At 48.0% G+C, this 12,708-nt stretch overlaps 1 protein-coding gene across 2 annotated transcripts in view; it reads right to left on the bottom strand.

Annotated features, from left to right (window-relative positions):
• PLXNA2 (plexin A2) overlaps positions 1-12,708 on the bottom strand; it is a 213,164-nt gene that overhangs the window by 43,681 nt on the left and 156,775 nt on the right. The window lies entirely within an intron of this gene.

The raw sequence follows: 12,708 nt of genomic DNA, 5'->3' as shown, positions 1-12,708 counted from the left end.
TTCCTGGCCTGGTCCTCCACATTCTGATGTTTGTTACTTCTTCAGCCACATCTGCCGTCTTATACTGTATCCACCATGTGCTACCCAGATCCCAGCAGTTCCTATATACACAACACACTTTAAAGATCTGTGCCTTTGCCCGTGTCATTTGTTCTCCCCCATCTTAAAAATCAGAGAGAGTCAAGGTGGAGGTCTGGGCTCAGCGTGCAAAGGAACAGAGGGAGGAGTCCTGTGAGACACACCCCCTGCCATCTGAGGGCTTCCAGGTGACTGTGAGAATGAGTATCAGGGTCTACCAAAGCCCTGTCTGTGTGGTGGTACAACCCAAGGCACCCTGCTTTCCTCATTTCTCCCAGGACCAAGAATTGAGGAGAGGCTCTAGAAGGGAGGCTTGAAGGAAAAGAATTTATCCTCCAGAGAGGGAGTGAATAGGATTCTTCAGATACCGCTTCATACCAGGCAGTGCTCTACCCTGGAGACAGCCTCCAAGGCTCTCTCTTCAAAGCAGTGTTAGATTGCAGGACACCCAGCGTGGCACCCAGAAAACTTGGTTCTCTTGGGGGCCAAGTCTGGCCTCTCCACGTGGGTCTATAAGGAGGCAAGTCGGTGGAGTCCCATACTACTGCTTGCAGAACTCCCAGGAAGGCCTTTCAGCTCTGGAAGGAGTTGGGGGGCCATAGGGGAGGGGAGAGCTAACCTCCCGCAGAGATGGGGGTGAAAGGGCAGGCTGCAGTTATAGACACTCCCCCACAGACAGAGGGGAAACCAAGATACGGCCAGGATGGCAGCCAGATCCTCACGTCTCTGCTTCTAGTTTTAGATGGCCCTCGGGCTGCTGGCTACTCTGTGGTGTGGAAGGGAGACCTTCTGATGCTTGGGCAGTGTCTGTAGCAGGAAGAGAGTAAGCTCTTGTGTGAGACAGGCTTGAATTTGAATTCCAGCTCTGATACTTATGAGCTAGGTGACCTTCAGTCTCAGTGTCCTTATCGGAAAACAGATAACAATGCTTGCCTCACAGGGATGTTGTGAACGTGAAATAAGACAACATTTGGAAAGTCCCTAATAGGATGGTGGTTTCGAAAGTAGGTCTTGATAATTGGCAGTTTCCTTCCTTGCGTCCCCCCTGCACCTGTTCCTTCCTAGATCACAAAAACATGGGATGGTGGTGTTGGCGGGAGCTTAGAGGTAATGGGAATCTTCCTATTTATCTGGAAGGAGGACACCTGGTCCAGGGAACTCATAACATAGTTGGTGGATGGTGGGGTGACCCAGGGCAGAGAGAGTCACTCGTGGGTTGATTGGAGAAAACCTGAGCTTGGACGGGGAGTGGCCGTGCTGCCCAGGGCAGGGTCTCAGGGTTGGTGGCTTCTGGGCTCCGCACAGAAGCATATTCTGAACCAGACATCACCCTTTCACCCAGAATAAATTTGGGAGGACACTGGCCATATCTAAAATCGTCTTCATTCTTCCCTCCCTCCCTTCTTGCCGCTTCTTTGCCCCCAGCTATTAGCCATTCTGGGGTAAGGCACAGCATTTCCCAGTGAACTCAATGGATTCTTTCAGGAAAGTAATTCTGAATAAGACGCCCACGCAAACAAATGGTTTGACAGTTTGGGGTGTGTGTGAGTGTGTGTGTGAGTGTGTAGTGGGGGTGTGGAGAGAGGGGAAAGGGAGCTGAAAACCTGTGAAATCATCTGGGAAGATCTTTCGATATGGCCGAATTTCAGCCCCATGTTTTTCAGCACATACTGTGGACCTGAGATCTATTTACATTCTCCTCTGTGGACCTCAGAAGGGAGAGCCAGAAGTAGGGGAGGAGGGAGAGAAGAGCCCAGAAGCAGCTGCTGAGTTGGGGTGCAGGGGGTGTCTTAGGGTCTCCCCTAGGCTCTGTGCTGACTCTCTCTGTGTGCTCCCCTTTGCCCCCTCCTAGACCTCCGGTTCCCCTCTCTTACGTACTATGCAGGCTCCCAGGGGGAGCTGGGGGTCCCCATGGCTATAGGGGGTAAAGCCCATGTGCATTTGACCTGTGGTTCCCTCTGCCGGTCAAGCATGATACTGACAAATGCTTACCCCTCTTGCAAGCCTCTGCTAATGACACGTCCTCAGAAAGTCTTTCTCTAGCCTCCTCAGGAAGATTTAGCAGCCCCTTTGCCTACACCCCAAGACGCAACAGCCACCGGACTGTAATTGCGTCTTTTCTCAAGAAGGCAATAACTATCTGGGGACAGGGACCTTGCTTTCTCTTAGTAACCTGATACATAGCACACTGCCTGGGACACAGCAGCTGTCAAGAAATATCTCCAGTTCTCTATTCCTGGGAAAAGCTGGTCTCAAGAGGATTCTAGTACAAACTGTGTTCTTGAATGACCACTGTAAGAATGGAGATGCCTACGTGTCGCTTGGGAGTGATGCAGTATTTTCACATCGGAAGCATTAAGAAGTTCTTCCTGCAATCTCTCTTACTTTAATTTAAGCCAATTTCTGCTGTGATTCCTCATCGAATGGAGGACTCAACAGTTGCCTCCTCATCAAACCTCTTTCAGATACTGAAGACAGCAATCAAGTCGCCTCTGGTCTGCGCTTCTGCAATTCTGTTAGCCTTTTGTTGGAAGCTCTTGTTTTCCAGGTCCTTTGATCATTTCAGAGGCTTTTCTCTGGACCCTTGGATATCCATGCATCCTCTGAGAGTGTAGGGACTCCAAGCAGGCTTGTGGCTTGAGCAAAGGTCTGCGGATTTGCAGCAAACGAGGTCTGAGCCAATCATTTCCATTAGCGCGTCCCACACGCCATCAGCCAGGCTGACCCTGGGCAAATCCCAGAGGGAGGGTAAGCCTTTATTTTTCCCAAGTGCTTTTTTTCACTACCTGGAGTTCCTTCCCCCATTTTAGTCACCTTACACTCTACTATTGTCTCTTCCCTAATGAACCCTTTATTTGAATCTTAATGGGACATTAAGTTATTACCTTAAGAGTATTGGCTTTTTAACTGGTTGTAGAATTAAAAGTTTGTCTATTTGCAGGATTCAGAAGGAAAACGTGGGGAACACATTAGCGCAGAGGGCTCAGTCCAGCAGCCCCTAAGCCCTGTCCCAGAAGCAGTCACAGACCACGCCCAGGTAGAGGTGGCTGGTCCCAGTCCAGGCCATGTCCCTGATCTGGTCACCTTAAGTTCGGGTGAATAGGCCAGTAGGATGTGGGATGAGGCTGGCATGTGCTGATGGGAGGGGACTAACCAGGAGACTCCTATCTCCTGCTGGGTCCTCTCAAAGATGCCTGGAGCCCCTGATTTGGGAAGCCGCTTCCCCATCTCCTCAGACCTCACCTGTCAGCAGCACAGCCCAACTGAGCCTGCCGCACACCTGAGCAGCCCAGCCAAACCTGTATTCCTGCCAGACTGTGTCAGGTTTGTTTTCCACTGTGGGTGCCTTGACCTGGAAAACAGCCACCGTGATGCTGCACTCGCCCTGATTCTTGCAGCCGCTAATTGAACAGTTCGGAGGGAACTGTGCCACAAAGCCGTCCAAGGGTGAGAGTAGATGCAGCGATTAATTACAGCTGGGGAGCTCCGAAGGGCTGCACCAGGGAGCAGAGTGGGAGGTGCTGGAGGCCCAGGGGCTTGGCAGCCTGGGGAGTGCCGGGTGGGCCATTCCTGAGCTCAGGCAGAGCCTTGGAGAGATGGAGTTGGTGCCTCCTACAGGGTAGATTTTTTTTTTTTTTTCATTTATTTATTTATGGCTGTGTTGGGTCTTTGTTTCTGTGCGAGGGCTTTCTCTAGTTGCGGCAAGTGGGGGCCACTCTTCATCGCGGTGCGCGAGCCTCTCACTATCGCGGCCTCTCTTGTTGCGGAGCACAGGCTCCAGACGCGCAGACTCAGTAATTGTGGCTCACGGGCCTAGTTGCTCCACGGCATGTGGGATCTTCCCAGACCAAGGCTCGAACCCGTGTCCCCTGCATTGGCAGGCAGATTCTCAACCACTGCGCCACCACGGAAGCCCCAGGGTAGATGTTTAAGGGGTCAAAGGAGAACCCCTTCATGGTGGGAGCCTCATGAAGCCCGGCTCCTGTCCTAGAGACCCTGTCTTCCTCTGCTTATATCTCCTGCCTGATAGATGTGATGGCAGAGAAGACAGAAACGGGCATCGGCTCCAGGTTACTGAAGAGTCTGATAATGATGCCTACCATTTTCTTTTCATTCATTCATTCATTTATTTATTTATTTATTTTAAAATTTTTATGTATTTATTTATTTTTGCTTGTGTTGGGTCTTCGTTTCTGTGCGAGGGCTTTCTCTAGTTGCAGCAAGCGGGGGCCACTCTTCATCGCTGTGTGCAGGCCTCTCACTATCGTGGCCTCTCTTGTTGCAGAGCACAGGCTCCAGACGTGCAGGCTCAGTAATTGTGGCTCATGGGCCTAGTTGTTCCGCGGCATGTGGAATCTTCCCAGACCAGGGCTTGAACCCGTGTCCCCTGCATTGGCAGGCAGATTCTCAACCACTGCGCCACCAGGGAAGCCCCATTTATTAAGTACTTATCATGAGCCAGGTATTGTGCCAAGGGCCTTATATATTTTATCTCATTTAGGGCTCACACAAACTATGAAGGAAGCACTAGTAGTATTCTCATTTTACAGATGGGGAATTGTGTCCCAGAGAGGTTAAGTAACTTGCTCAAGGTTACCCTGTGAGTGGTCTATCTAACCTGTGCCTCAAGCCTCCACACCACAATGCCTGAGTTACTATCCTTCTGCCTGGGACTGCCCCGAGATCATCAGCCATGAGAACCCATGACCCAGCCTGCCTGTGGGCCCCTCTACGTAGGTCCCCCAGCCCCCCTCCCATGGTTAAGGCCATGCTTGCTGCTTTCCAAGGAGCTCTGGAGATGGCTTTGCTGGGACCACCATCTCTCCGAACTTCTCAGCTTCCACCCTCCCTCCTCTCTGGCCCTGCCCCTGTGAATGCCCACACTCCCCTCGGCCTTGCCGCTGGGTCATCTCTCCCTGTGCATTCCAGTCTCCTTAAATGATGCTTGGGGTGGGGACTACGGCTTGCTTCCCATCTCTGCAGCAGGCTTGATGAAGAGCTTGATGCCCGCACCATTTCCTCTTCCAGCCCTGTGGATTGAGTGTTCTATTTGTCTAAGTGAGCCCAGGAAAGAGATGAAGGATGCTATATGGGTCAAACATGGGAGTTCTAGAGTCAAGTAGCTGAAGGTTAACTCCTAGTTCTAAAACTCACTAGCAGTGTGACATTAAGAAAGGTATCACACTTCAAACTGCCTTGGTTTCCTTGTCTGTAAAGTGGGACTAATGATAATAGCTTCCATCTCATAAAAGTTGTTGTAAAGTCTAAACGAGATAATATACATGAGGTGCTAAGTTAGCAGTGCTACGTGCCAGGTAAGCATTCGGTGAATGTTATCTATCATTTTTCTCATTATTATTTTATGATTAAGAAATTTGGACAGGAGCCAGGTCTGTTGAGGTCCAGAGGAAAAGTGGCTTCATTTTTATAAGCATCCCAGGCGGGTGGAACCTCTGGGTATTGTTCTTGGTGGGGCTCAGGGGAGGGGCAGAGAGCCGACCTGCGGAGGGGAAGTGCCAGGTGCGGAGGTTGCCCGGCACGGTTTTGGCTGCCTCTCTGACGGGCCTGTGCAGCTCTTGCCATGTCTCCAGCAGGCTGTCAGCACCCTAGACTGTGTTCTTAAGAGGAGATGGGAGAGACTGACGTCAGATCCTCCCAGAGCAGCCAAGGGAGGGGGTCCCAGAGTAGTCGCCCCAGGGTGGAGTATCCCCAACTGATGGCCACGCTTTGTCTGAAAAGCTCCTGTGTCTGAGATTGGGATCAGGAGGGTTCTGCCCTGAGCAGCCCCCTAATCAGGACAGGCCAGTGAGGACAATTGTGGGTATGTAGACAGCTAATCCTCTCCTGACTAATCCAGTTACTCCTTTCTAACTAATCTAAGCAACTCCTGTTGCTTAGAGTTTTCCTGACTTTAGAGCAGTGATGCCAACTTTGTGCCTGCAAATTTTGAGCTCAGCCTGGCTCCCAAAGGCACCTGGATGCTGGATCCAAGATGGCAAACTGTCACATTCTTTTCCAACTTGGTGTGTGTGTGTGTGTGTGAGCACGCAAGCACGTGTGCATGAGAGCAAGTATGTGCACACTCTTCACGGCAGGCTAGAGCCCAGTTGATGAGCCCTGCAGGAATCTACAGCATCGGCGACACCAGCTCTCCTACCCGGCATGAATCCTTGCTGGCTCTGTCTTAGCTGATAGTACATTCAAAAACCTAATTGTTATCTCAGCAGAGTAACTCCATTATTCATCCTGACACCATCCCCCATTAGCTGTTTGTTGCAGTGATGTTATATTAATGAGCCCTGCAAATAAATGAACGGGAGATCAGAGGACCGACTTGTTTCTCAGGAAAGCTGGCTGACTTATTTATTTATTTGTTGGGAACTTTGCAGTGAGTCGCTCTGGGCCTGGGCAGGTGGCTCCCGGCTTTTCCCGCCGAGATTCGGTACAGTCTTATGGATAAATACTTGTAAGTGTCCAGCTTTCCAAACAGTTTCACAAATCCATTTGCATCTGAGAGAATCCAGGAAAAAAATCTACTTTAAAATATTTGGTATACACACTACTATATATAAAATAGATAACTAATAAGGACCTACTGCATAGCACAGGGAACTCTACTCAATACTCTGTAATGGCCTATATGGGAAAAGAATCTAAAAAAAAGAGTGGATATATGTATACGTATAACGGATTCACTTTGCTGTACACCTGAAATTAACACAATGTTGTAAATCAACTCTATCCCAGTAAAAATTTAAAAAAAAAAAAAATTTGGGCAAATGGAGAGCAGGAAGAAGCAAGAACAATGGATCATCTCAAACTACCATCGCATCAACAGTAATTTATGCTTGGTTTTGAGGGCAGTGTTGGCGGTTTTCTACAATTGGTTTTCTTTCCCGGTTACATGTAATTAAGATAATGTTAAACAAAGTCAATATCCCCTAAACATGGACAAGTGAGGTGTGGGGGAAGTTACTGAAGTTAACAAATTTATACAGTAAAAGCTACAAGGTGGTCCTAGGTCCCAGTACTCCTAGGACCTGGCATCAGTGTGGTCTTACTGCGCATTGTGTTAGGGGACGTCAGAAACACACAGGAGCGTTTCTTGGTAGCCAACGGGTGTAGGTTCCTGGTCACTCCCTGAGGACCCCTACACTGGGGATTCGTCCCTTGCATCCCAAGCCTGCTTTGCCTTTATTTCACCCTGATCTCCGTTCTTACCGGCAGGCATGAACCACCTAGGCCTCATCCTCTGGGCTCTCCCATCAGGCTGAGATGCTTGTGAGAGTAACTTTCACCGTAACCATTGTCCCATTGATAGACACACCCAGAAACCAACCAAACCGAGTCTGATAGCTTTAAGAAACACATGTAATTAAAGTAACACATCCCCTGGACAGGCAAGAAGTGATTGCCTTAAGTTTAAAAATGCCCCCAAATGCTCTTCCATTTTTCTTCCCCACTCATAGGAATAAGTGTGGACTTAATTATCTTTAGGAAGACAGGTGACGGTTATTTTCAGACTTAAAAGAGTAGCCAATGTTCTCAGTTTGTCTGGCATCTCCTGAGACCTTCCAAGGGGATTCAGATCCTGGGCACAGATGTTTTGGGGTTGGGGTGAGGTGGGAAAGTGTATAGCCAGGGAGTACTTCTCCAGCCCTCTGACCAAGAGAAGTAACATCAAGTGGTGGAGCAAGTCTGCATTCTGGAGTCAGAAGAGCCTGGTTCTGAATTTGTTTTGTCACTAACCAGATGTGCGACTTTGGGCAAATTACTTACTCCCCTAAGCACTGTTTCCCCAGCTCTTACAGCTATCTTGCAGGATTGCAGGGAGGAGAAGGTATGTGGAATACATGGGTTCTGGCACAGAGTAGTGTCTTGTTAAAGAAAAGCTATTATTATTAAGGCTCCCAGAACTAAGAATATGGCTTGTCTGTTCATGTTCTTGGCCTGAGGTTGGTATCCTTATCAGGTGTGGAGGCCTTGGTCCCTGTTAAAATTCTCTTTCCTAATAGAAGACAGCTGCAAAGGGTGTAGATTAGAAATCTCTGCCCGAGGCCCTTTGGAAGAGACAGAGCAGCCTGCAGGGCAATCAAGTTCCAGCCTCTTCCAGGTGGCCAATGTTCAGGGATAGGCTGGCTGCATCACCCTGCCTCCCCACCCAGGACTAATTTATCCATGTGATAACTTCCAATCTTAGCACAGTGCAGGGCATACAGCAGTCACTCATTACATGAATATTTAATGGGTGGATCAATTACTTAGAACCATGGCTTCTCCTCCTTTTGCTCAGAATGTTCTGTTGTGGGTTGAATTTTATCCCCCACAAATTCATATATTGAATCCCTAACTCCCATTACCTCAGAATATGACCTTATTTGTAGATAGGGTCCTTATAGAGATAATCAAGTCAAAATGAGGTCATTAGTGTGGGCCTTAATCAAATATGACTGGCATTCTTATTTACAAAAAAAACTGGAGGGCTTCCTTGGTGGCGCAGTGGTTAAGAATCTGCCTGCCAATGCAGGGGGCATGGGTTCGAGCCCCGGTCTGGGAAGATCTCACATGCCGCGGAGCAACTAGGCCCGTGAGTCACAACCACTGAGCCTGCGTGTCTGAGAGCCTGTGCTCCACAACGGGAGAGGTCGCAACAGTGAGAGGCCCGTGCACTGCGATGAAGAGTGGCCCCTGCTCGCCGCAATTGGAGAAAGCCCTCGCACAGAAACGAAGACCCAACACAGCCATAAATAAATAAATAAATAAATAAATAAATAAATAAATAAATTATAATAAAAAAATTGGAAACAGACATGCACACAGGGAGAACACCATGTGGACACAAAGGCTTAGACTAGGGAGTTCCTTCCACAAGCCAAGGAACACCAAAGATTGCCCCAAACCACCAGAAGCCAAGAGAAAGGCATGGAACAGATTCTCCTCACAGCCCTCAGAATGAACCAACCCTCTGATACTTGGATGTCAGACTTCTGGCCCCCAGAACTGTGAGAAAGTAAATTTCTGTTGTTTAAGCCCCCCAGTGGTGCTTTGTAACTGCAACCCTAGCAGACCAATACACTCACTTTGAGTGGAGACCTCTTTCACGTGAGTTCCAAAGCCCCTTGGTCCTTTCTAAATTTCTTTTCCCAAGAACATGTTCAATCTCTTTCCCCTTTCTGTTGGATGCTGCCCACTCACAGTTTCTTGGGAAATGTTTTCTCTGGGTTTTCCTTTCTCTCTAGGGGATGGCTCCTAACATCCCCCACTTTGATGTCGCAGCAGGTCCTGCAGCACACGCTGGGAAGAACAGAAACATGGCTGCCTGGTGTCTCACAGGCTTTCCAAACCTCTGCACGTCGTCTCCTGTACTGGGGGTTGAACAGGTGACAAGTGCACAGACACCCAGAATGACAGCTGGAATGGGAGCAGCCTGGGATGCCTCCCACAGGGGACAGCGTCATTATCACACCAAGGGCTGGCTGAGAAGGAGCAGACGGTGAGTCCTGAGGGGGTCCTAACCTGGAGTTGTTGCAAACTGGGAAATTCAATCGGCTGTAAGACTTGTCCTACATGGAGCTGCCATAAGAGATGGGTCTCTAGGGGAGGACTTGGTTGCCATGGAGACAGTTGGGTTAGGAGGGGTTAAGGAAGAACACAGCTGTTCATCCAGCTGAGCTTGAGCTCATTCCTTTTCCTAAAGTAGAATTCCTTTGAGGTCATCTCATTGATTTCCCTGCCCCCGGGGCAGGACAGCACCATTCCAGTCCCTACTGGTTTCCAGCACTGGACATTCTGCTGCCCCCAGTAGCTGTCATGGGCCATCAGAGAATCCTTCTCTTCTCCCTCAGGCAAGATCTTTGTAGTCAATGGCTTCTGTTTGCACGTGGGCATGCACTGAGGGGGCTACATATTTTGAAGATAAGGAAGGGTCAGAGACAAGAGGGAGGTATGTATAAAAGGGCACGGAGCTCATAGAATCCCCTGCCCCCGGGCAGGACAGCACCATTCCAGAAAAATAAGATCTATGCCAACATCAAGGAATTAGCCAAGAAAGCTGAGGTAAAGAAAATGAGTTGATTCTTCTTAAAAGTTACTTTTAACAAATTATACATTTTTGGTAACAAATGCCATAGAAATGAGGTTGTGTTCTTCTCAGCGCACCCTACAGAGAGGTGCCTGAGGTTGATTCTTCCCATAACTGGTGGTTAACTTTGATCACTTGGTTAAGGAACCTTAACCCTTTAACCACTGTTTACCAGGTTTCTTCACTGTAAAGGGTGTACGAAAGTACACTGAACAATTTTTCTTGTTGTAATTAATACATATCTTGTGGGGAGATAGCTTGAGGCTATGTAAATATCCTATTTCTCATCATACTTTCACTTGCTAATTTTAGCATTCATTGGCCATTCTTGCCTGAAACAATTATTACTGTGAATTTTGCCAAATGGTGATTTTCTATTTCCCTAAGTCCTTCTACACTTATGAGTTGGAATTCTAGTATAAAGAGGAGCTTCCTCTCTCCCACATTAATTATTAATTTATTATATCAATAAGGACCATAGATTCTTATACTATTCTCTTGAGTATAGTCCATTAGCATTATAATTTATTTTCTTGCTTACATTGCCCCAGATTTGGCCACTAGGGCCAAATCAAGTTGGCTCCTGTGCCCTTTGCACATGCACCCTACAGTTTTTTTAGTGTTCCTTGACAAAACTATATAACCTGAATTTAATCATGAGGAAACATCAGACAAATCCCAGCTGAGGGACATTCTACAAAGTAATGGTCCCGTGCTCTTCCACAGTATCAAGGTCATGAAAGACAAAGATTGAGGATTATAGCCCTGAGAAGCCATGACAATGGAATGCCACATGTGATCCTGGATTGGAGCCTGGACCAGAAAAAGGACATCAGTGGGATGACTGGCAAATGTGAATAAGACATGTATATTAGATGGCTTTATTCTATCACTGTTAATTTCCTGATTTTGATAATTGTGCTGTGGTTATATAAGATGTTAATTTTGGAGAATCTGGGTGAAGGGTATATGAAAGTTCTTTGTACTATTTTTGTACCTTTTTGTAAGTCTGAAATTATTTCAAACATGAAAAGTTAAAAAAGTGAAAAATGACTTTTATAAGGAGAGGAGGATAGATTGGGGGTGGGAGGTGCAGGATGAAAGTGAATAAAACATTCCAGCCCTGTCTCCTCCAGCTCACATGTGCTGCCCAGAATGCTGTCCCCCGAGTGTCTGGAGACACGGTGTGGGTCTGTCTCTCTCCCAAGATGCTCTTTCTTTCTCCACAGCCTCTACTTGAAAAACACCAAGAGGAGACCCAACTGCTCAGGGCCTCCAACTCCTGCTGCTATGTTCACTGGGAAAATCAATTACAGCCTAATTACCTCAGGGGGTTAATTAGCATCATGTAGCCTGGGTGTCCTCTGGGAACACAGCAGCCTGTCAGTCCTCGGTCAGCGAGCAGGGGTGGCGGAGGCAGAGGTTTCTCAGGGAGAAGCCTGCCTTCTGGCTGGGCTGGGGCCCCTGCCAGTCAGAGAGGAGACAGCGCTGGGGCAGCAGCCGATTGTTGGAAGTGAGAGGGGCTGATGGAAGCAAGTCCCTGCCTAAGCTCCCCTGTACCAGAGGTGCAGAGGCAGAGAGACGTACAACTGCAGCAGCAAGAAGAATTACAGAACAGAGCAAGTTCTCAAGGCAGCTGTTGCTGGAAATCACTAGAATCAGGGAGAAGGCATGGAGCCCTGAGCTGCTCAGGGAGCTAGCTGTCTGAGGGCAGAGGTTGGGGCACCTCCAGCAGTCCCAGAAAACACTTTCCCGGTGAGATAAAGACACAGGACAGTCGGTAGCCACCACCACTGGCCAGGGCCAAAAGAAAAATGGGATTGAAGAAGCTCAATCTTTGAGGGGCAGTGTCTGCACCCTCATAACATCTTCCTACCAGAATAAATAAGGACCTGGATGGCGGGAGATGCTCTTCTATAGCACTGCGTGCGCTATTCCTGGGATACACCGCCATTTGGATGGATGGCATCTGACTGGTCCATATCCGCTAGGAAGGTTGGATGTAAAGGAAGAGGAAGCTCACTTCTTGTTTTATATTACTTGGGCAAATCACAGAGACTCTTAAAATGTTTTTATAATTAAATATATCTGAGTTGAAACACTGGCCCTGCCACTTAATAGCTGTGTGAACTTGGACAACTCCATTTTTCGGAGTCTTGTTCTCTTTATCTGTAAAATGGAGGTGAGAATACTTACTTCTCATGGTGGTTGTAAGGATTAAATGAGACAGTGCCAAGCACACCAAACAAATATTTGCTCCCTCTTCAAATAACTCATCTGTAGGTTAACAACACTTGTTTGATCTTGAGGTTTTTTTTTTTTTAACTGATCTGAAGCTTGAAAATGATCATAGGGATGCTCCAGAAGTTTCCCAATACTCTGCGACATGGATGAGAGCCAGACTTGGCTTTTTTTGGCCAGTAAGGAAAATGAGGCAGGGAAAGGGACAGTGCATCTGCTCAGGGAAGAGGTAGAAAAGGAGCAGCCCCTTCTGCTTTTTTTTTTTTTTTTAATTTTTTGGCCAAACTGCACGGCTTGTGGGGTCTTAG

Source organism: Balaenoptera ricei, chromosome 1, assembly GCF_028023285.1.
Source record: "Balaenoptera ricei isolate mBalRic1 chromosome 1, mBalRic1.hap2, whole genome shotgun sequence".
Classification (NCBI taxonomy): Eukaryota; Metazoa; Chordata; class Mammalia; order Artiodactyla; family Balaenopteridae; genus Balaenoptera; species Balaenoptera ricei.
This window is presented reverse-complemented; position numbering and strand designations above follow the sequence as displayed.